Source organism: Ambystoma mexicanum, chromosome 8, assembly GCF_040938575.1.
Source record: "Ambystoma mexicanum isolate Mex_15411 chromosome 8, UKY_AmexF1_1, whole genome shotgun sequence".
NCBI classification, from domain to species: Eukaryota; Metazoa; Chordata; class Amphibia; order Caudata; family Ambystomatidae; genus Ambystoma; species Ambystoma mexicanum.
This window is the reverse complement of record NC_090929.1, coordinates 1,619,375,308-1,619,395,605: the sequence shown is the minus strand read 5'-3', so window position 1 is coordinate 1,619,395,605 and position 20,298 is coordinate 1,619,375,308. Positions and strand designations below refer to the sequence as shown.

The following is a 20,298-nucleotide window of genomic DNA, read 5'->3' as shown; positions in this document are numbered from 1 at the left end:
TCTGACTATTTGAAATTTTGTAAAAAAAATATTGTAAAGTTGATGAAATTCAGCTAAAACAATAAAAAATAAAAAATCATTTCTAAGATGCCTGGAACAAAAACATATAAAATAATTGCATTGTCGACCTCTCTAATTACATTTTTTAAATAATATTCTCTATTTTCCTTTCTTGAATAAATATCCATATTTTTTAATATATTCTCTCCTAATGATATTCGTGTGAGTAAGCTGTCCCAAGAGGTGTTTTCCCATTGGCTACTCTATAACAAAAGGTGATCTGGCGTATGGCTTGTTGCTGAGTTGTTTATTATCTCGACCAGTTTTGTTGTCCGTTTTTTCCATCCAGTTGTAAAAGGAGTACAAATGCTGATGTTTGAAGTGTCTAAAACCGTTGTGATGTCCCTGGCATCGTGTGATCGACCTAGTGGCTTTCCGGCCTCTAGCCTGCGCTGTGGGATGTTGTCCTGGGCACACACGTTGATGTATGTTGTTCATGGTCCAGTTGACTAAGCAATACCAATTCTTGATTCTTTCTCGATGTGTTGTTATCGGAAATTTCATATTTCAGTGGGATTGGGAGGGTAATCTAGAGTGTGCTCTGATGCTGGGCCCTCATTAGGAGTGAACTGGTCTGAAAATAAGGTGCCGGTAAAAACATTACTGCCATCTTTTCCAGACCGGGATTAACTCTGCGTCTGCCGGCAGGGGCTGTGAACCACCGGCAGACCTGACCTGCCGGTAGTTCAGGCCCCTACCGACAGATAAATCACTGAAGCACCGGCACCATTAACAACGATGCCGGTGCTTCAGTCTACCCGTTCCCCTGGAGTCCGGTAGGACTCCAGGGGAATGGGAACTTACCGTTCCACCGCCGCCTGCAATATCCTGATATTACCGGGATATCGGGCAGCAGAAACGGATAAGCTAAAGTTACCGTAACGGTGGCCTACTGGAAACCTCATACTTAGGGCCAATGTGCTTAATGTTAGTTGTGCTCCGTTCGATTGTCACAGTGTTTTGTTGTCTGATTTTTAAGTCATTCCCGACCTTAGCTAAGGCGCCCATAATGACTGCATAGTAAGCGACCCAAATAGGGCTCTGGCAGCCGCTGTACCCAATGTGATCACGGAGTCAGAAGTGGCCCTGTCTAGCTACTGTTCTGCCGGTAGAAATGGACCCTCTGGAGTCAGTGGGGAGCAGTTGTTTCCCCTATTAGGCTCTACTCTTCTGAGTTTCTCTTGCTTTCGCCCCACTTCTCTCTCCAACAGCAAACTCTGGTTTTTTGAGAGATGGCTCTAGAGCAGCAAATATCCAGCTATCCAAGGCTTCAGAAATGTGTGAACAATTAGCATTATGCCTACAAATTCATAAAGTAGTATTTTAAGTGGAAACAATCTCATTTGTCTGACTGCCCAGCCGTGCAGCTTTTTTTTGATGCGTTCAAGTTGTGATATTCTTATTCGCAACAAGGACCCCCGTGGTCAGGCCTTACCCCCTCCCCGTACCTGAAAGGAGATGCGGGACAGAGGTCTTTACTCTTCGGGTTCCCGGCACGCACTTCTTAGCCTGGGTACACCCACTTTATTAATCTAGCGCATGCGCGACGGCGAACATTTCCGTCACGCTCACGTGACTCCATCACATTCCTCCTTTTTCATAACGAAATTTAAACACAGCCTTTAGGCACAAACTGCTGTCAACATGACAGACATGCATGTAATAAAACATGAACATCTAGTGGGCCCAACGTGGGCAATACAGGGAAACACAGGTTGGTTTCAGATTTGGCCCATGATGTAGTCTTAGAAACGCATGGGGCACTGACGGCCTTCTCGGCGGGGGTAACGCTCCTCTGACATTGACTCTCCCCTCTCTCTTTCCAGGTCGCCTGGCGCAAGCTCTGCATCCCCAGTATCTTCTTCGGGGGTATGTTATCTATCCAAGTTCAGGCTGGGGAGGCTTCTCCTCATTGATCTCTCTGCTCTTCTCTGGTGGTTTGAGCTGACGTCTGCTATTTTCTCCCTCGTTGAGTGCTAGTCGGTCTTCTGATGTCTTTTGGTCATCGATGATGCCTGGTGGTCGGCCTTCCATCTCTGGAATGAGCCCTCGTGGGCATCTGTTGAAGAGGGCTTCAGCTGGGGGTACCCTGTGGATTGGTGAGGGGTGGATCGGTATTCCCTTAGGAACTGGTATAGGGTTCTTTTCAGTTTTCCGCCATGCCGTTGGGTTATGCAGAACACTTTATTGAGCATTTGCATGAAGCGCTCAGCCTCTCTGTTTGCCCTCGCCCATCCAGGCATCACTTTTCTGTGTGTGATGCCACAGTCTGCCATGAATTCTGCAAAGTTTCCTCCGTGAAATGGTGGTCCGTTATTGGAGCAAATTACTCGTGGGAATCCATGGGTGGCAAACACCTTTTGCATCGCTTGGATGATCTGTTCGCAGGACGTCGACTCTACCAGCTCTACCTCCGGGTATCTTGACCACTGGTCTATCATTACAATAAAGTACAATCCTCTTCCTGTCGACCCAAACTCCATGTGTACTGTGCCCCAGGGGTTATTACTTCTCGCCATGGATTCTATGCTGGGCTCCTTGTTTATGGGGGAAGCTGCCTGGCACCAAATACACCTTCTGACATACTTATCCACCGTTGTCTCGAGCCCTGGGAACCATACCTTGGGGCGTAGTCTCGCCGTTGTCTTTGCTGTGCCCTTGTGGCCACAGTGTGCCAGTTCCACCACTCTCTCCACCAATGTCCACAGAACTACTATCTGGCGGCTCCGTATAAGTAATCCATCACCAGTTACCAAGAGTTTGTGTCGGCCTCACCACAGCTGTTCCAGTTCTCGTTGAGTTTCCCAGCCTCTGCGAGTGGTACTGGATAATACCGACCTCCACTCACCACTTACCTCTTGAACTAGCCGGACACATTCATCCTCTCTCGAGGCCTCTGCTACCTCCTCCAGTGTCAGGGCTATAGGGTTTGCTGTGTCCACCACTAAGCGGAAATGTTCATCACTGTCCACTGTCGTCGTCACTTCCTGATCACTGACACTCCTGGGATGTCGTGACAAATAATCAGCAGGATTGTAAGTTCCTGGCCTGTAGTTCAGTCTGACTCTGAATTCCATGAGAGCGAGCATCCACCGCTCTATCCTGGGGGGTGGTTTGGATGAGGAGCCCGTTAAGATGGGAATCAGTGGCTTGTGATCAGTGATTACTGAGACAGGCTTACCCAGAATGTAAATACAGAAGTGCTGACAGCCCCCTCTCGATCTGCGAGTACCTTTGTTCTGTTGCGGTGACCGCTTTACTGGCATATGTGATGGGCTTCATTTGCCCTTGGGTATTTGGCTGGAGGAGCACTGCCCCTAGTCAGGCCTTACCCCCGTACCTGAAAGGAGACGCGGGACACAGGTCTTTACTCTTTGGGTTCCCGGCACACCCTGCTTAGCCTGAGTACACCCACTTTAGGAATCCAGCGCATGCACGACGGCAAACATTGCCGTCGCGCTCACGTGACACCAACACACAAGTGACAACCAATGAAATCTTGCACCAAAGAACTCTTTCCATCGCATTCTGTGTCAAAAGATCAATTTTAATGCTACTTTAAGAAAAATTCCACTGGGACAGACTCCACTCACCCCTTCCGCCCTCGGCCATACTTACAAGAAGGGGAGGCCATTTTGGGAACACAGGACGCTGTTGTGGCCTTGCATCAGGACGACTTAGGACTGATAACAAGCCTTGAGCAATGGGCAGAGCATTCAGAGGAGAGGGTGATAAGAGAACCCTGCTCCGAAGGGCTGACGCAAGCACTGTGGAAAGTCTTGTGGTTAGCTCGTTGGCCATCGCACTCGTGCTTCCGGTGCCATTTTGTGACTCGCCCTGAAATGTGTCTGAGACTAATTCTAGTGACGCCTCTTAGTTTCTCATCAGACCAGACGGAGACGAGACCCTAGGAAGGGACATATGAGAGCGCCTGAGGTGAGATTTTGGTGATCATCAGATGTTTTGTTTTGCGGCTGTTCCTTTTTCAGTTCCAGCGAATGCCTTCACATAGACCCCCAGATAGTGATGGCAGATAAGGGACGGCCGTTAGTTTACCTGCCTGCTGGAGCCTCATAGACTCTACTTAGTCTCCAGCTCTTTCTTCTAGCTCTTTGATTAATCTCATGAGTTTCTGGAGAGGTGGGGGAGACAGGGAATTCTTCATTAGCTGAGCTAGGGGGTCTGGCTCGGCTTGTGTTTCATCTAAGGGGCAAACAGAAGCCGAGCCTGCAATACAAATGTCTGTGTACATCTCAAATGGGATATTTTGTGAATTTGCATTCTGAGAGTTTAATGGGCTGGGGCGAAGTCAGGTGCACATTTTTTGGGATTAAGGACAACTTCAAAAGGCGTACCAAATGATGCCACAGCGCCCCTTGGGAGTGTCCATAAACATCAGCTTAACACAAACCACTGCCCACTTTTCTCACGTATAATAAATAACTGGGGAGTCGCAGATGGTGATGAAACAGATCACAGGAATGCGTGCAAGTCGCAGTCTGAAGTCTTAGCGTCTTTGGCACGCCATTTTGCATTCTTAGCAGTACTTATTCTGAATGCTGGACTACAACAACCACCATACAACAGGAAGGGTGGCTAAAAGCCAGGACTAGCTGATTGTTTCACACTTGATCTGGGAGAACTTGAGATGCCTGTAAACTGCCCTAAGGGTTATTCTGCTTTTAAGTTACAAAGGCACAGCCCAGAAGAGGCTGTGTGATAAAGTCAGTGGCTCTTAGTCATTGTCTGATACAGGCTTGCAACAGGTTGCTCTGCAGGCTGTGAAAGAAATTTAGCGACACAGAAAAGTGAACCCTTTTTATGCATTTAGCAGGCAAATATGCGGACTCGTCGGTATTCCAAAGTTCAAAAGAAATGTACATTGTGATACAATTTAGTTTGCAGGAAGCAGATGTAAAACCTGAGTGGCTTTGAAATGAATGTTTCTTAAACACAGTGCTAATTACCATTCATTAGCACTTAACAGAAGCGGAAACTGGTGCGACAATTGCACCGCTCCACCACTTTGTTCATTACGGTTGGGGGTGGCGACTGCAGACTCATAATGGAAAACCAGCGCTTAAACTAAAGAGTCTGTGTGAGGCACACACTAATTGAAATGGTGTGGGGAGCAGCGTGGGCCATCTTTTTTATTTATTTTGATACTTTTATAGCATCATAAACAAGCCTTCAGATATCAGGGTGCATTTTATGACTGTCCTTTCCATATCATGCTTTTATCAAGCCCTTCACTTGCGACACTATACAGAGCTGGTCCGGTAGCACAGCGAGTAGAGAGCTTGCTTTGACGTCTGTGCTGAGCCTGCTGATGCAGGTTCGAATCCTGGCAGGGCCAAACTCATCCTTCCGAGGGCAATAAATGCGCGCAGATAGGAGGGCTCGTACTGCTATATAAATGCTAAATTATTATGAGTAATCAGGGATGCCATTTCACCAAAATGCCATCACATGACCCTTGACCTTTGATCAAAAACAAAGAGGTGATGGCTGGAAGGTTTAGAATTCATCATAACCTCTGGCATTCCTCTGGGCAACTCTCCAGACCACCATTCTTTGCCTGCCAAGCCATTACAATGATGTCATTTCACCCCACCCCAAAGCGACATCGTGGGAAGTGATAGGACATGACCTTTCACTCCGTTAGCGAGTCTAGCAATTACTGTATAGAATTCCAGAAAGACAAATTATTTGGTATTCCTATTCTTTCTTATTTAGGGTCACTGCTCAAAGTGTTACACTTGTGGTTCCCCCTGTTTTTTTAAGAGGCCTCAACATAAATTCCAGACACTCCAGAAACAAAGAGCCACTGTCCACAGCCCGGGAGCTTCAATGTAAAAAACCTAAAAAAAATATTTTTGTAAATTTTAAAAAAATGTTGTTAGGGGTAGCCAGGGAGACCAAAGGGGTAACAAGAGAGGTCGCAATTGCGACCCCTGGTGACCCTCAAATGACGTCACTGTGAGTAATCGACTTCATCAACTATCCCTAAACTTTCTTCATGTCAGCATTCTGCAATCATTTCTGAACGCTCTCCCAATTAATTGGTATGCCACTGTGCTGAAAACATGCTCAGAAGAGCGTTGCCAGTAATCGGCTTATCATGGCCAGAGGTTGTCTGGTCCACAGAGGCAAAGGGGCTATTGCTCTCTGATGTCCAGTGTACCCTGCTCTCCGTCTCCCCTCTTCTTGGAATCTGAGCAGTCAGGGGTGTTGCTAGGTCTGGAAAAGATCTGGGGCTATGCCAATGTCGGGACTGTCGGGACTCAGGGCTAGCTAACCTTTCGGTTGTAGCCAGTGAGCTTCTATCCAGGGCTACAACCAAAATACCCGGGGCTATATGCCCCTGAGCCACCCTAGCAACCATCTGCGAGTGGTTCTTAAGAAAGGTAGGCTAATGCTACAGTCTGCTGTCACCCTGGTGCCATTTACCCTTGTCTTTCAGCAGAAGGGGCTGTTTCGTGTGACAGGTGTGAACAGCTCTCATAAGGGTGGCAGGGGAGTCAACTTTAGAAAATGTTTTCACAGGGCACATTGCTGTGTGCGGTTGTGTACAGTGCCATTTGCACACCTCTTTTCCTTTGTATCCACTTTTTTGTTAATAACAATGTAATGTAAGTGGTCTGGTATAGAGCCGGAATGCCACCATTGTTGGCCTTGCTGCGCTTGGCTCTGTAAGACAAAAAGGGGCTGGGGTTCATTAGTGGAACAGTGGGAGAGGTAGATACGTAACCTGTGGTGTAAGTATACATAGTAGTGCATTTGGCATTTTAACACATACACAGTACCAACAAAAATACTAAACAAGTAGAGGACCATTAAGCATAGAGGGCACTGGCCCGCTAGTCTTGCCTCCAGGACACATTTCAGAGGCAGCCAAAGACATGCAAACTTCCTAATTTGCCTAAATATTGACATCATCAGAAGAAAACGACTTTACAATGAGTGTCATCAGCCTTTGACATTTGAGGGCCTCATGCCAAGTGACATTACAAGAAGTCACCATGAATCAGTCAAGCAACTAATAATTGTGGTATGCAATATGTCAAGGTAGCGTCTGTTCGCAAGGGTAAAGGTTAAATAGCGCAAAATCAGAATTTCCACTATTTACTAGGACCAAGGCTAAAATTGCATAAAATGTCTGTTATTCACTCTTTGTCCTTGCAAATAGACCATTTAATATCTCAATGGCCACTATTATATACATGGGGCAACTCTAAAGTCTAGCAAACAATGAGCAAAGCTTTTCTCTGATAAGACACTGAGACTTAGGGATTTGCCTAGTATCACCCACTTTGGTTAAGTGGTGAAACAGGGATTTGTGCTCAGTCTGCAATGTAAGCACTTGATCACATCTTTCCAGCTATAGTTCATGTCAGTAATTGCTACTCTTTGAGTTTCATGAGCTTTAATAATACTTTGTTTTATAGCATGCCTTCAAAAGTACACAATTTACGTATGAACGAACCTGACAATAAATAAATATATGATTAAATATAATCATATATAATCATATAATAAATTAAATATGTTAAAGAAACATGCACAGCAAAAATGAGTATGGCTTTAGCTTTATTGCCCCTAACCAGTATAAAAGATTGCAGTGTCATCATGCAAAGTAATGCCAGCCTAAGCAAAAGCTTTGGGCTTTACAACTGTAGTCATTACATGACGGCTACCAACTAAATACGCACCAACGCTCAGTGACTGGTTTCTCTGAACTGAAGCCACCAACAGTACATCAAAGCTCTCTTGCTCTTCTCCCCTCTCAATCCCACTACCAATCCCCCAACCCACCTTCCATTGCAGAACCGCCAGAGCACCAAGAGCCCGCGTAAGTGGCAGCGGTGCGCGGTACAAGATCACATAGCATAAATGTTCAAAGGAAGGGTATTCTTGTCAGGATGAAACAAAACATAAAGCCCTGAGCCCAAATCCTAAATATCCTACTACTCTCATATTAAGTCCCGAGCCAAATCCGAAATATCCTATTACTCTCATATAAAGTCCCTAGGCCAAATCCTAAATGTCCTACTACTCTAAGATAAAGTTCCTAGCCCAAATCCTAAATATCCTACTACTCTCATATGAGGTCACTAGCCCAAATCCTAAATATCCTAGTACTCTCATATAGGGTCCCTAGCCCAAATCCTAAATATCCTACTACTCTCAGATAAAGTCACTAGCCCAAATCCTAAATAACCTACTACTCTCATATAAAGTCCCTAGCCCAAATCCCATTCTAGCCTACTACATTTATAGAAACAAACACACATTAGTCTAGAAGGGTTTAGCAGCTAAAAATATACTTGACTGCTCTTTCTGTTCCAGGTTTTCTCCCCTGAAAAGGAGGTTCTTCAGGTGCCATTTTAATGGTTACATTTTTCAAATGGCATTCAAAACATAGTCTTACGTAACATATTTCAGTCTCTCTTTTTCCTGGCACCTCAGGGTACCATTTCAATTGTTTACCCCACTCATGAGTTTTTTGTTCCCCTCCAGGGCTTCACACACTTTCACTCCACTAAGGGAATTCCTCTCTTTTATCCCGGTTCCAGGGCGTGTTAATTCTCTCCCCCTCTCCTGGGGTATCTCCATTCTTGCCGTCTCTCTTTGAGTATCTCAACCCTCTCTCCTTCTATTGAGGTCTCCTGACTCTCGTTCCCCCTCTCCTGGGGTATCTCCACCCTTGTCCTCTCTCTTGGAGCATCTACACTCTGAGCAAGGGGTTGAGTCTCTTGCACAACTCCTTTATACTGTGCTCATCCCTTCTCGCCTCGTTCCCCAGCTCTCTTGACTCTCGTTCCACTCTCTTGGGGTATCTTCACTCTTGCGCCCACCCTCTCATAGTGTATCTTGAACTCGGAGCAAGGGGATGAGTCTCTTAAGTGACTCCTTTGAATTGGACTCACCTCTCCTTGCCTATTGGCCTCTAGGAGTAGTCAGGCGACCCACAGTCCCTTCTTCACAGGGGAACTTTAGCTTGCTTAGCCCATCCCACATGCCACAATGGGCTGCCTTTTTTCCAGCTCCCCTGGGCTCCTCAATCAGAGGGGTGCAGGCCTCTTCTCCCCCTCTGGGCTCTCTCAGGTTTCCCTCGTCAGCACACCGGGGTAGCTACCAGGCATAATGTAGTCTGCCTTCCCCTGTTTCAGGCTTCTCCTCTATTGTGTTCCCCAAAACCAGCAAGATAGGAAACCAGTCCCCAGCTGAGAGAACTCGCAACGCAACTGGCTTTCCTCTTATTCAGTCTTTCCCCACTAGCCGATTACTGATTGGCTGAACTGTCTGGCTCACCATTGGTGGAAGTAGAGCTTACATCATATCCTCCCAGGGTATGCCATCCCCTATTGGTCAGTCCGAATATCAGTTGAGTCAACTTGGAGTTCCAATGAACTCTCCTATATAATGGCTTTTCTCAAGTTTATCTGGTTTGCTCCTCCTTGGTAGATGGTAAGTATGGCTCCCTGTGCTTCTCTTGCTTCATGAATTAAGGTTGTATTTTATTTCACTATGTCTTTGTGGTTTTATAGATGTTATTTCAGGTTACCTATGGTTTGGCATGGGTAGTATAGCTCAGTGGCAACTCGCTCGTCTTGGAAGCAAGACAACGCAGAGCAACACAGGTTCAAATTCCAGGTCCCCGCTAAGAAACCTCTTCGGCATTAAGCGCGTTATAAATAACCTATTATATTATATGGTTCTTAATGGGGGATTGAACCCCGGTCTTCTACATGGGAGACACCAATTCTACCACTGCTATTTCCTCTGTGCTGCTATTCATTTGCGAGGGAAGCTGAAGCCTGTTTCCTGGAATGGATAAGTCTTTTTTTCTCCCTCCATGCTGGCAGCACGGCTTGAACGGCCGCTCCTTGTCTACATTGTGCAGCCAGGCCGTTGCCATTCTCCCCTTCCTCCGCCACAGGGGCTAAGAGATATGTTGTGTGTCTGAGTCGAGGTTCACCACAGAATACAGATTTGTAATGCCTTCATTTGTTGTGGGAAGCAGCAAGCAGGTGTGCCTGGGAAGTGGCTGCCGCTCATTAACCTGCATCTTTGTTTCGCACAGGGGTGTATTTTCATGTGTGGCTGTCTCTGCAGCGGTTTACCTTGCGCCCAGAGGCATTGCTAGGAGGTGTTGTGTACGCCTTACGTCCCGCAATGCGGTGACGTAAGGTGCTTGAATAAAAGCCCCGCCCCCTCCAGGAGGAGGCAGTTCCGGGCCGACAGAGACACACATGTGGGTGTCGTTCTTTCTTCGCTCCGCAGCCAGGCCTCGGCCTGTGGAGCAACGCACGTGTTTTCCCTCGCCGGCACACCGGCCCATCCCCACTGAAAAAAAAAATATATAATTTTTTAAAAACCACATTTCTTTTTCTCTGCCATCTCTTTAATCTGGCACACAGCATCCATACTTTTTGTCCACAAACAATATGGACCTTATACAAGCCCAACACATGAAAGGCTGACTTGATGCCAATGCATGGGTGGAGCAGACCTACAGACCTCCAGGCAGACCAGGAAATGCAGCACTGCCAGCAACCATCTCCCCGAGGTGAGACACTTCGGCGCATGCTCCCCATATCAACCCATATGTCCTCACATCATGGCGTCAGGCACATCTACACCCCGGCCTAGCACGACATCGAGGATTGCAGCCAATCTGTCACCCGCAATACCGTCCCCGCGACCGCATGGGGGGAACCACGATGGCATTCGGACCTTTTGACCCTTACACAGACCCCTCATCTGTGGGCCCTAGATGGCTGTTGTGGGTCCATAAATTTGAAATGGCTATGGACTGCAAAGACATCACGACGCCCAGGAAAATGAGGTTGCACCTCCTGCTCAATGTGGGTGATGAAGTCCTACGCATCTTCAACTCACTCGTCATCGGAGATGGTTTAGACGTCTACAAGGTAGCAAAGGACGTCCTCACAGCTCATTTCATGCCACAACTAAATCCGGACTACAAGACTTTCATCTTCTGCACCACCATCCAGCTAGAAGAGGAAATGCTCAACGCATATCACACGAGACTCAGGAAACTCACACTATCATATGAGTTCGACAACGTCGAAAAAGAATTCAGATGCCAAATCATCAATGGCATACACTCGTAAAAGTTACGCAGAATGGTGTTGAGCGAGGAGGGCATATCACTAGCCACAATCCTAGAATACGGACATCAGAGGGAACTATTACATGCAAGGGCAGCACACATGAGCACCAGCCTGCAGAAGCTCCAGCTAACACTGACAACTGTGACGATAGCGCAAATTGCCAGCCGCCAACAGTCAAGAGAAGACTCCAGCGATGCAAACAACTCTTCTCGGTGGCAGTCAAGGACCCCAGGGCCCACCGAATGTGGATGGTGTGGAGGTGTACGTCATGGAAGGCGAAATGTCCAGCACAGGGGACCACGTGCAGAGCATGGGACCGGAAGAATCACTACGCAAGGGTCTGCAGATCGTCAGGACCCGCACAACACCCCCCGCCGCAACAAGAAAAAGGCCCAGAAAAAAAAAAACAGGCCAATGCCCACCGTGTCGAGACGGCCAACTCATCCACTGACGAAGAAGGCGATGGCGACGGTGTCACAGCAAAAGAGATAGAAATGTTTAGTGGCCATTCAAGGCCAAGAGACTGAAATGACAATCGACACTGGGGCATCGGTGAACATCATGCCGGTTACCATGTTCCGAAAGCTACGCCCCCCCCAGTCCTAAAGAAGACAGACATGCTTCTATTCGCCTACGGGTGTGAAAATCCATTACCAGCAGTAGGACGGTGTCAGACAACTCTCAGCAGAGGCTACTGAACACTACAATCCAAGGTGTATGTTGTCGATGTGGGCATCGAGTGCCTGCTGAGTGGGGATGCAGCAGAAGACCTAGAGTTGATACGGTTCATCTGCAACATCACAGACCAATCGGAAATTGCCGGTCTCCTTGACAAGCACCCAGGTCTCCTCAAAGGTATCGGATGCCTGAAAGGCAAACTCATCAAACTCCATATCGACGAATCAGTGCAGCCCCGAGCGGTGCGCCACAGACGGACTCCCTTTCACACGAGAGACCAAGTTGAAAAGGAGCTGCGTGAGCTCGAGAAAGCCGGTATCATAGAGGAGGTCATTGGGCCGACACTGTGGGTTTCTCCCATGGTGGTGACTAAGAAGCCAAAACAACCGAGGAAGGTGAGGATCTGCATCGATATGCGCCTCCCCAATGCATCCATCAAGCGGGAACGGCACATCACCCCCACACCAGATGAAATCATCACAGGCCTCACTGGATCAAAGGTGTTCTCCAAGATTTACCTCAATGCTGGGTACCATCAGCTAAAACTGCATCGGGACTCGAGGTACATTACGACGTTCTCCACCCACCTGGGTCTGCGCCGATACAAAAGACTGAGCTTCGGCATATCATCAGCAGCCAAAGTCTTTCAGCAAGCCATCCAGGAAGTCATACAGGGCATCCCGGGGGTACTCAATGTCAGTGATGACATTCTCATCCATGCCAGCGACAAGCAAGAACACATGCGCCGCCTCGAGATGGTACTTAGCAGGCTGGAGGCCGCAGGGCTAACCATTCACCGGGAAAAGTGTGAGTTCATGAAGGATGTAATCCTTTTCTTCGGATATGTGTTTTACGGTGCAGGAGTCTCAGCTGACCCACAAAAAGTCACGGACATCAAGGAAGCCTCACCCCTAACAATGCCTACTGAAGTACGCAGCTTCTTGGGCATGGCGACATACTGCAGGAGATTTATCCCCAACCTGGCTACGATGTCCGAACTACTCAGGGAACTCACGAAAGTGAACACTAAATGGGTCTGGGGCCCCAACTGCCAGGAGGCTTTCGAGCAGATCAAGACGTCCTTATCGGCCGACACCACAATGGCATGCTACGACCCTACATTGGCAACTGAACTATACGTTGACGCCAGCCCTGTCAGCCTTGGGGCAGTCCTGGTCCAAGTGGCCCAGACAGGTGAGTCCAAGCCAATTGCCTACGCATCCCGTGCTTTAACTCCCACTAATCAAAGGTATTCCCACATTGAGAAATAGGCCATTGCGGCACTGTAGGGCTGCCGCCACTTTCACATATACCTGTATGGACGAAAATTCAAAGCATACACGGACCACAAGCCGCTCATCCCCATATTCACAGGATCCTCCTCACACCCCTCCCCCCTGGCGAGGATAGGCTGAGGATAGGGAAATGGCTGCTACACCTGCAACAGTACGAATTTGAACTGACATACCAACCTGGAACTAGCAACCCTGTGGACTTCCTGTCCAGACACCCAAGAGCGGCCACATCAAGGGAAGTGAATGTGGCAGAAGAAACCGAGGAACACATCTGCCAGGTCGTCCACACGATGAAACCGATGAGTGATCAGGATCGAGGACATCATACAAGCTACCTCTGGCGAATGGAAATCGTTTCTGCGAAACTTACACAATCGCACACCCGAAGCAAGAGACTTCCTCACGGGCATATTCCCGGTACGACAAGACCTGTCAGTCACCAAGGAAGGTCTCATATTAAGAGGAGCTTGATTCATCATACCCGCAAGGCTACAAGACAGAGTCATTGCACTGGCTCACGAAGGTCACCAAGGCATGCTCAGGACCAAAGCCAGGATCAGACACCGAGTATGGTTCCCGCACATCGACACCAAGGTGGAACAACTCATAACAGCATGCCTGTCGTGCCAAATCACAAGCTCTCCACCGAACCCTGAACCCATATAAGCAGCAGAACAGGGGTCATCAAGTTGGGACGCGATCAGCGTTGACTTCTGCATGGTCCAGGAAGGCACATACCTGTTGGTAGCAATCGACGACTACTCAGGATTTCCCGAGGTGGAAATTGTGTCATCTACCTCTGCGGACATGGTGATGCCGGCTCTGGAGAAGATTATTGCCACCCATGGTCTACCTCGCCACATTCGGAGCGACAACGGGCCACCCTTCCAAGGGGCGGAAATCGAGAAATACCTGGATGATCTGAACATTCAATACCACCAAATCACGCTGAGATGGCCCCAAGCCAATGGAGACGTGGAGAGGTTCATGCGTACCCTCAACAAGGTGCTACGCCTATCCCGGGCGCACTCCAGCCCCTGGAGGGTGGACCTGTATTGATTCCTATGGAACTATAGAGTGACACCCCACAGCACCACAGGGTTACCACCAGCAAATGTCATGTATGGGACAGTGATAAATTCATCCATTCCACACCACCCAAGCCGTGGCACGGATGCTTACGACAGCGAGCGCACTCACCAAAGAAGGATCACAGCGAATATGCGGATGTGCACAAAGAGACATGCCAAGGAATCCAGTCACCAAGTCGGTGATCAAGTGTTGGTGAAGAGGAACCCCTCGAAAACGAAATTGGACACACAGTATGACATGGCCCCCTGGACAATAACTCAAGGGCGAAGAACCATGAAAACGGCCACACAAGGACGGCGACAGATCACCAGGAATGCATCATGGTTCAAGGGAGTACCACGACAAGTGTGGACTGACGGGGACCAGCAGCCGTCGGAGGAAGCTGGACCGCCACCAGAGGATGAGTACTACCAACCTGCGGAGGAAGTGGAGTCAACCGTGAATCTGGGGACAGACGGACTGGTGGATGAACAGAGCGAGGCGTCTCCAGAGAAGGCAGGTGAGACACCACAGGGCACGAGGTCAGGACAGCCCCCAGATGCGGGCACTACACCATAAGAACGGCGCTGAGAGCCCCAGACAAGTTAAAAGACTATAAGTGGTAGAACCACAAACTGTGCTGGACTAGATTGCACAATAGAGTTAAGTTGAATCAGTTTTACATGATTACAGTTAGTATGTTGTGTTATTATTTGTTGGAAAAAAGGAGGAATGTTGTGTTTGCCTTACGTCCCGCAACGCGGTGATGTAAGGAGCTTGAATAAAAGCCACGCCCACTCCAGGGGGAGGCAGTTCCAGGCCAGATACACGTGTGGATGTTGTTCTTTCTTAGCTCCGCAGCCAGGCCACGACCTGTGGAGCAATGCACATGTTCTCCCTCGCCGGCACACCGGTAGGGGAGGACTCGACAGGGAGTTGCTGGGGGGGCTATAGCCCCGGATCTTTTGGTTGTAGCCCCAGATAGAAGCTCACGGGCTACAACTAAAAGGCTATAGCTAGCCCCATGTCCCGCCAGTCACAACATTAGCTTAGCCCCGGATCGTTTCCAGACCTAGCAACACCCCTGCTTGCGCCTCATCTTCTGTTGTATGGAAACAAATAAGCATTGTATGAGTGCGCAGTGGGGGGGATGCAGAAGATGCAGTTGCATTGACACGCCTGAGACGGACACTCACTTATGACTGCCCTCAAATGGGTAAGGGTCTGACCCATGACTCCATGATCTTGGGGCCAGTTGACCAGTGCCTACCTGGGTGTCTGGAGAGGCTGTGTGGGGGTCCCCCGAGTTCCCTGCTATGCAAAACCCTGTCATGACTGCATGGGCCCAGAATGCAAGGCACACTTTGTGGCTTAAAGCCTTCGCAAATGAGCACCCCCGGCCAGTAGGATAGCCCAGTAAGTTCAGTGCCTCTGTGAGCTACAGAACACAGATTTGAATCTTTGGAGGGTCGACACATCTTTCCTCCTCAAAAAGTGAATCGAATGTCTATGTGCTGAGTAATAGGGTATTATATTAAATAAGCATCAGTGACTTACGTTTGTTGGTCTTAAATGAACGAATATCCAATGGAAATAAAGCAAGTGCCCCATGTGCTTGACTGCACGTGGCCATAGGTGGAGGGAACGAGCTCGGAGGGCTGTGAGCCTTTTCCATCATTTCAGCTGGCTTGCACCTGCTAGAAACCCCACCCCCTGCCCACCACCTCTGGGGGAATGAGCATTGTATTGTTTTTAGACCCTTCTATGTTCAGTGCCACCAGGCGCATGCCACCCTGGGATAGCGTTCTAAATATAGCTCTCACGAAGAGCTGATAAAGGCCTACGCAACCAGAAATAATCCTACTCAGCGCCCAGGGGAGCGAGCCTGGCGGCCATTTTGATACGTCAGGAATCCCAGGCAGCCGGCAGCTGACTAGAAAATGAAGCTAACCAGAGGGTAATGGAGGCAGGCTGGTGCACAGGCCGACCCAGCGGGTGGGAGAAACATGTCAACTCCCAGCATCCCTTCCTCGCTGTCTCTTCATCAAGTTTGATATCAAGCATGTTACTGGGCAGAACAGATCTGGACGCCTGACTAAATTTAGCTGGGCTTTTTTTTGCAGCTGTCCCGCTTCTCTCAGTCAAAGATTTTTATAGAACAGCAATTTTTGGGGAAAACAATAACAGATGGCGAATTGGGCCCCCCTGAAAGGACACACAGAGCCGGGGGTAGAAAGATCGCAAAACACTCACTCAAATGTTCAAAAATTCTCATGTTTTTTTTCCCTCATCACCCACTTCCCCGCCACTGAAAGTAAGCGGGTTTGTGTATTTATATTTTGTAATTTGATGAGTGTCTCAGAAATATTTCAAATGACAAGAAATGCACAAGAGATGCTTGTAGGTTGGCAACCAACCACTGGGAAATAATGTGAGGCTAATTAGACAATATGATTTCAGCACATGTAGCATTTGCCATCACCGTTATGGATCCAAACCCTCATACCATGCTGTCTCTTCCTGAGATGGCATGTTTACTGACGACTTTATCGGCCAATGCCAGTGCCCTGACTTAGGTGATGAGTCAGCCACAGCAGTGAACTACCATACCAATCATCTAAAATGACAGATCATCTTAATGATAAACTTTAAATACTTTTTTCTTTTACACAGCTTCAGTGTTGGAAAAATAGCACATTAACCTTCTGTCTCCTGAGTTTAGGGCCCTTTAGGAACGTGCATGTAATGGATGGGATCACATTGATACATTTTGAGTTCAAATAACCGAGCCAACTCAGGAAGAAGGCAAAGTACTGTATTATTAACAATTATCTAAAACAGGGAGTTGCAACGAACATCAACGGACATACGCTCGATTTCTCTTTGCAATCTTGCCACAAAACATAGACTTTATACAAAAAATACACCAGAGGTGACGTCATACTATTTGACAATAATGAAAAACCTACTAAGGGTCAGGATTGGCTTAAGGGGAACATAAAGTATATCTTCTATAGGAACTAGGATAGTAATTGGCTGCCCACTATAATGTGGACAACATATGCCTACCCCTAAAACATGGCATCTTCAGAAACATTAGATACACAGTTTCTCATTGGTTTTTAAACTATAAGGTCCTTCGTTATATGCACTACTTTAATTGGTTGGCACGCTTGTGCCAGGTCTGGAACATTCGGTTCACTTAGCAGCATGTAAGACCAGACCCAGTTTCAAGGAGATAGGGCACGATGCTACCTCCCCACCCAATTAGCCCAGCATCTCCCGTCGCCCATGCCTTCTGCCATGAAGATTGTCTTTGAACTTGGCCTTGCAAAGTATGCTTGTCTTTAGAATACATGGGAGTGAGAGCTCTCACTATCGTGTTCTGGGACTCCAAGTCCGAACTCTATTTTCAACCTTGGCTCTCGTCACAGGAGACCACGATTTTGGTCCATTTTGCAGGTTTTAAATGCTCTAAATGAATTAAACTTGGCACTCTTGGTGTTCTTTCTTTGCACCGTAACAAAGGATGATTCATCCTTCATACGTTAGCTCATTTCCAGAATAGATAGCTTACCTTGGCTGATTCCATCTTGACTGCAGGCCAGGCAGCCTCACCATGCAGCTCCACGATTCAGCTTATTCTTACTGCAACACATCTTTCCCTTCCCGCTTCATGGGTCCTGCCTTACTAAATTCATGATACCGATGTCCAGCTTCTATACAGTGGGGGCTTTGCCTGCGTTCTAATCACTACATATAGCCAGCTTCTTTGATGACTTGGTCTACCCGGCGTTTCAGCATCTGTACAATTCATTGAACGATTGATTTTCGGCAGTACTTCATTCAAGTGTAATCTTCTTCCTTTATATTTGAGAGTTCACTCGATTCCTTACTTCGTCATTAGTTTCTTTGGGATTCATACATTCTCTTTAGTCAGTATCCCGAGATGTCATGCATACTTTTTGGGACGTCACTGGCTTCTTTTCTCTGCTCCTTCTCAAATTCCTTCATGGAATTCCTCCCTTAGGTTGTCATCACATCGGGGATACATTTGGTAGGGTTGGCTCAATGGGTATCTTCTCTTGAACACACGTCACGTTATTGGCACAACTGCAGGTGTCAAACACGGCACAATCTCACGTCTCCAACATATGGGAGTTAGGGGGGCAGGGTTTACTGTAGAGGCGTGCAGCTGCTCCTCTACACTCCTGTAAACATTTCTAAAATATGCATAGGTGCTATGGCAAGAAAAACACGTCAGTGGATGTGGACAGGTTCTAAATTTGTTTGGGTGTTTTCTTAAGTTAAAATCTTAAGTTATTACCCTTCCCCAGTGCTCTGTGGTCAGTTGGTGTGGGAAGCATCGGTATGAGGTAAAACGTGGATTTCTGCTAATCTCTGCCTGATCCCAGACGTCTTTTTGAGGGTGAGCTTAGCTTTCTTCTATACTACTATTCTATGCCTGATCCTGGTGCCATGTTTGAGTGAGTGAGCGATGGCTGTCTGATAAACTAAGAGCAACATGCATTATCCACCGATAGCTACCCAGCTTTTACACAACTAGGCCGTGGGGAAAGCCCCAGTATACGTCCTGTACTTCTATATTAATTAAATTCAATAGTAGCACAATAGGTTAATCAAATACATATGCCATTTTTATTGAGATACCATTATAAAAAAACACATTGATAAAAGATTTTAAAAAAAGAAGGTAAACAAATACACGTCAACATGGTTATCCAATCAAATCGAGCCCAATTGCTATTTCAGACATTTACTTTCATTGTCATGTGTTGGATTTTTTTTTCACGACAATCTTAAGTTGGGTTAGTAACAAGGGTGAGTGGCTAGTGCCAAATAGCTCTATGGGCATTCTTCTCACGTTTTCGTGTCCACACCAGTTTGTGTTTCTAGTTTCGAACAGAGCACCAATACGACCAAATATTTTTTAAGGGATCCTTCGAAGCCGTCTTCAGGACACTCAAGATGCTTTATCCGTACACTTATAACACGCTTCTTCATGTACACGTGATCATGTATGTAAAATGTTCTGTATGTGCAGTATTTTTGTACTTCATGGAATCTTAGCGAGGTGGCACAAAATAACCGTTTCCTATTTTGTAGGAAGTCCAATTGTGATGTTTCCTGTTGTCTTTTCACTTTTCAACTCGGTGATTTATACAATCAGGTGGAGTGCATCTTTTCCTTTTTACCCGTGCTGTAATTTTTCAGTCTAGTGCCTTTATGTGTTGTACTTCCAAGACCATATGTACATTGGGCACAGTTTAGGCAGTCAAATTGGATGTTTGTTTGTACAGCGCCAAGATATTTTTCAATTTAATGGCTCCACGTCTTTCTTTCTTCGGACCGTGGTTGCAGTGCATACATGACTTGTTTGTCAATGTATGTTGAGCCCAGGCCAGTCATCCTTCTCACCAATGTTAAAAAATGTGACTGTCTGATAAACTACCCTTAATCTTGGATGCCATCTTTGTAAGGGTGAATGTGTGTTTGCAGCCTTCTATCTGTCTGCACGAAAGCTTGGTAAGAGCACATTGCTGGCTGATAGAAATAGTGTTAAGTACCTCAGTCACAAATATTGTACATAGAATTTACAACTTTCACGACTGGTCTGGATATTGGCAGAATGGAAATGTGAATGAAGATTCATTCACCTTAGGAGTGTGTCATTAATACCTCCTTTTTATGTTTCTTGCGCTTTGCTGAAAGGTGAGCATTCAACTTGTGTTGTGAGGGTTTGGAAAGAGGACACTGACACACAGGTGGCATGGTTTTGGGCAAAGACCTTTATTCTTTAAAGAAAGTAAAGAGAAAACCCTATGTCAGAATTTCCAGAAATAAAGAGTCCACCTCCCAGTGTCAAAATCCTACTTCTATCTCTTACACTTGAAAACGAACTAAAGTGTTTAACTGTCGTCTTCGTCCATTTACAATTCTATATAATGGGCATTCAACAGAGTAGGGGGAATGTCTCCCTTCCCCTGGCCTTTCTCACGCCCCTGATGAGCCCGTCCAGTGACTCACTTGGA

At 47.1% G+C, this 20,298-nt stretch overlaps 1 protein-coding gene across 21 annotated transcripts in view; it reads left to right on the top strand.

Annotated features, from left to right (window-relative positions):
- The window catches only part of ABLIM1 (actin binding LIM protein 1), a 1,283,500-nt gene that overhangs the window by 630,475 nt on the left and 632,727 nt on the right, over positions 1-20,298 (top strand). Inside the window, exon 1 of one of the 21 annotated variants that reach the window (XM_069611892.1) lies at positions 3,928-3,996. The exons of the other annotated variants lie outside the window; for them this stretch is intronic. The gene's annotated coding sequence lies outside the window, so the exon portion shown is untranslated. Of the gene's footprint in view, positions 1-3,927; positions 3,997-20,298 lie in introns of those variants that run through there. 21 annotated transcript variants of the gene reach the window in all.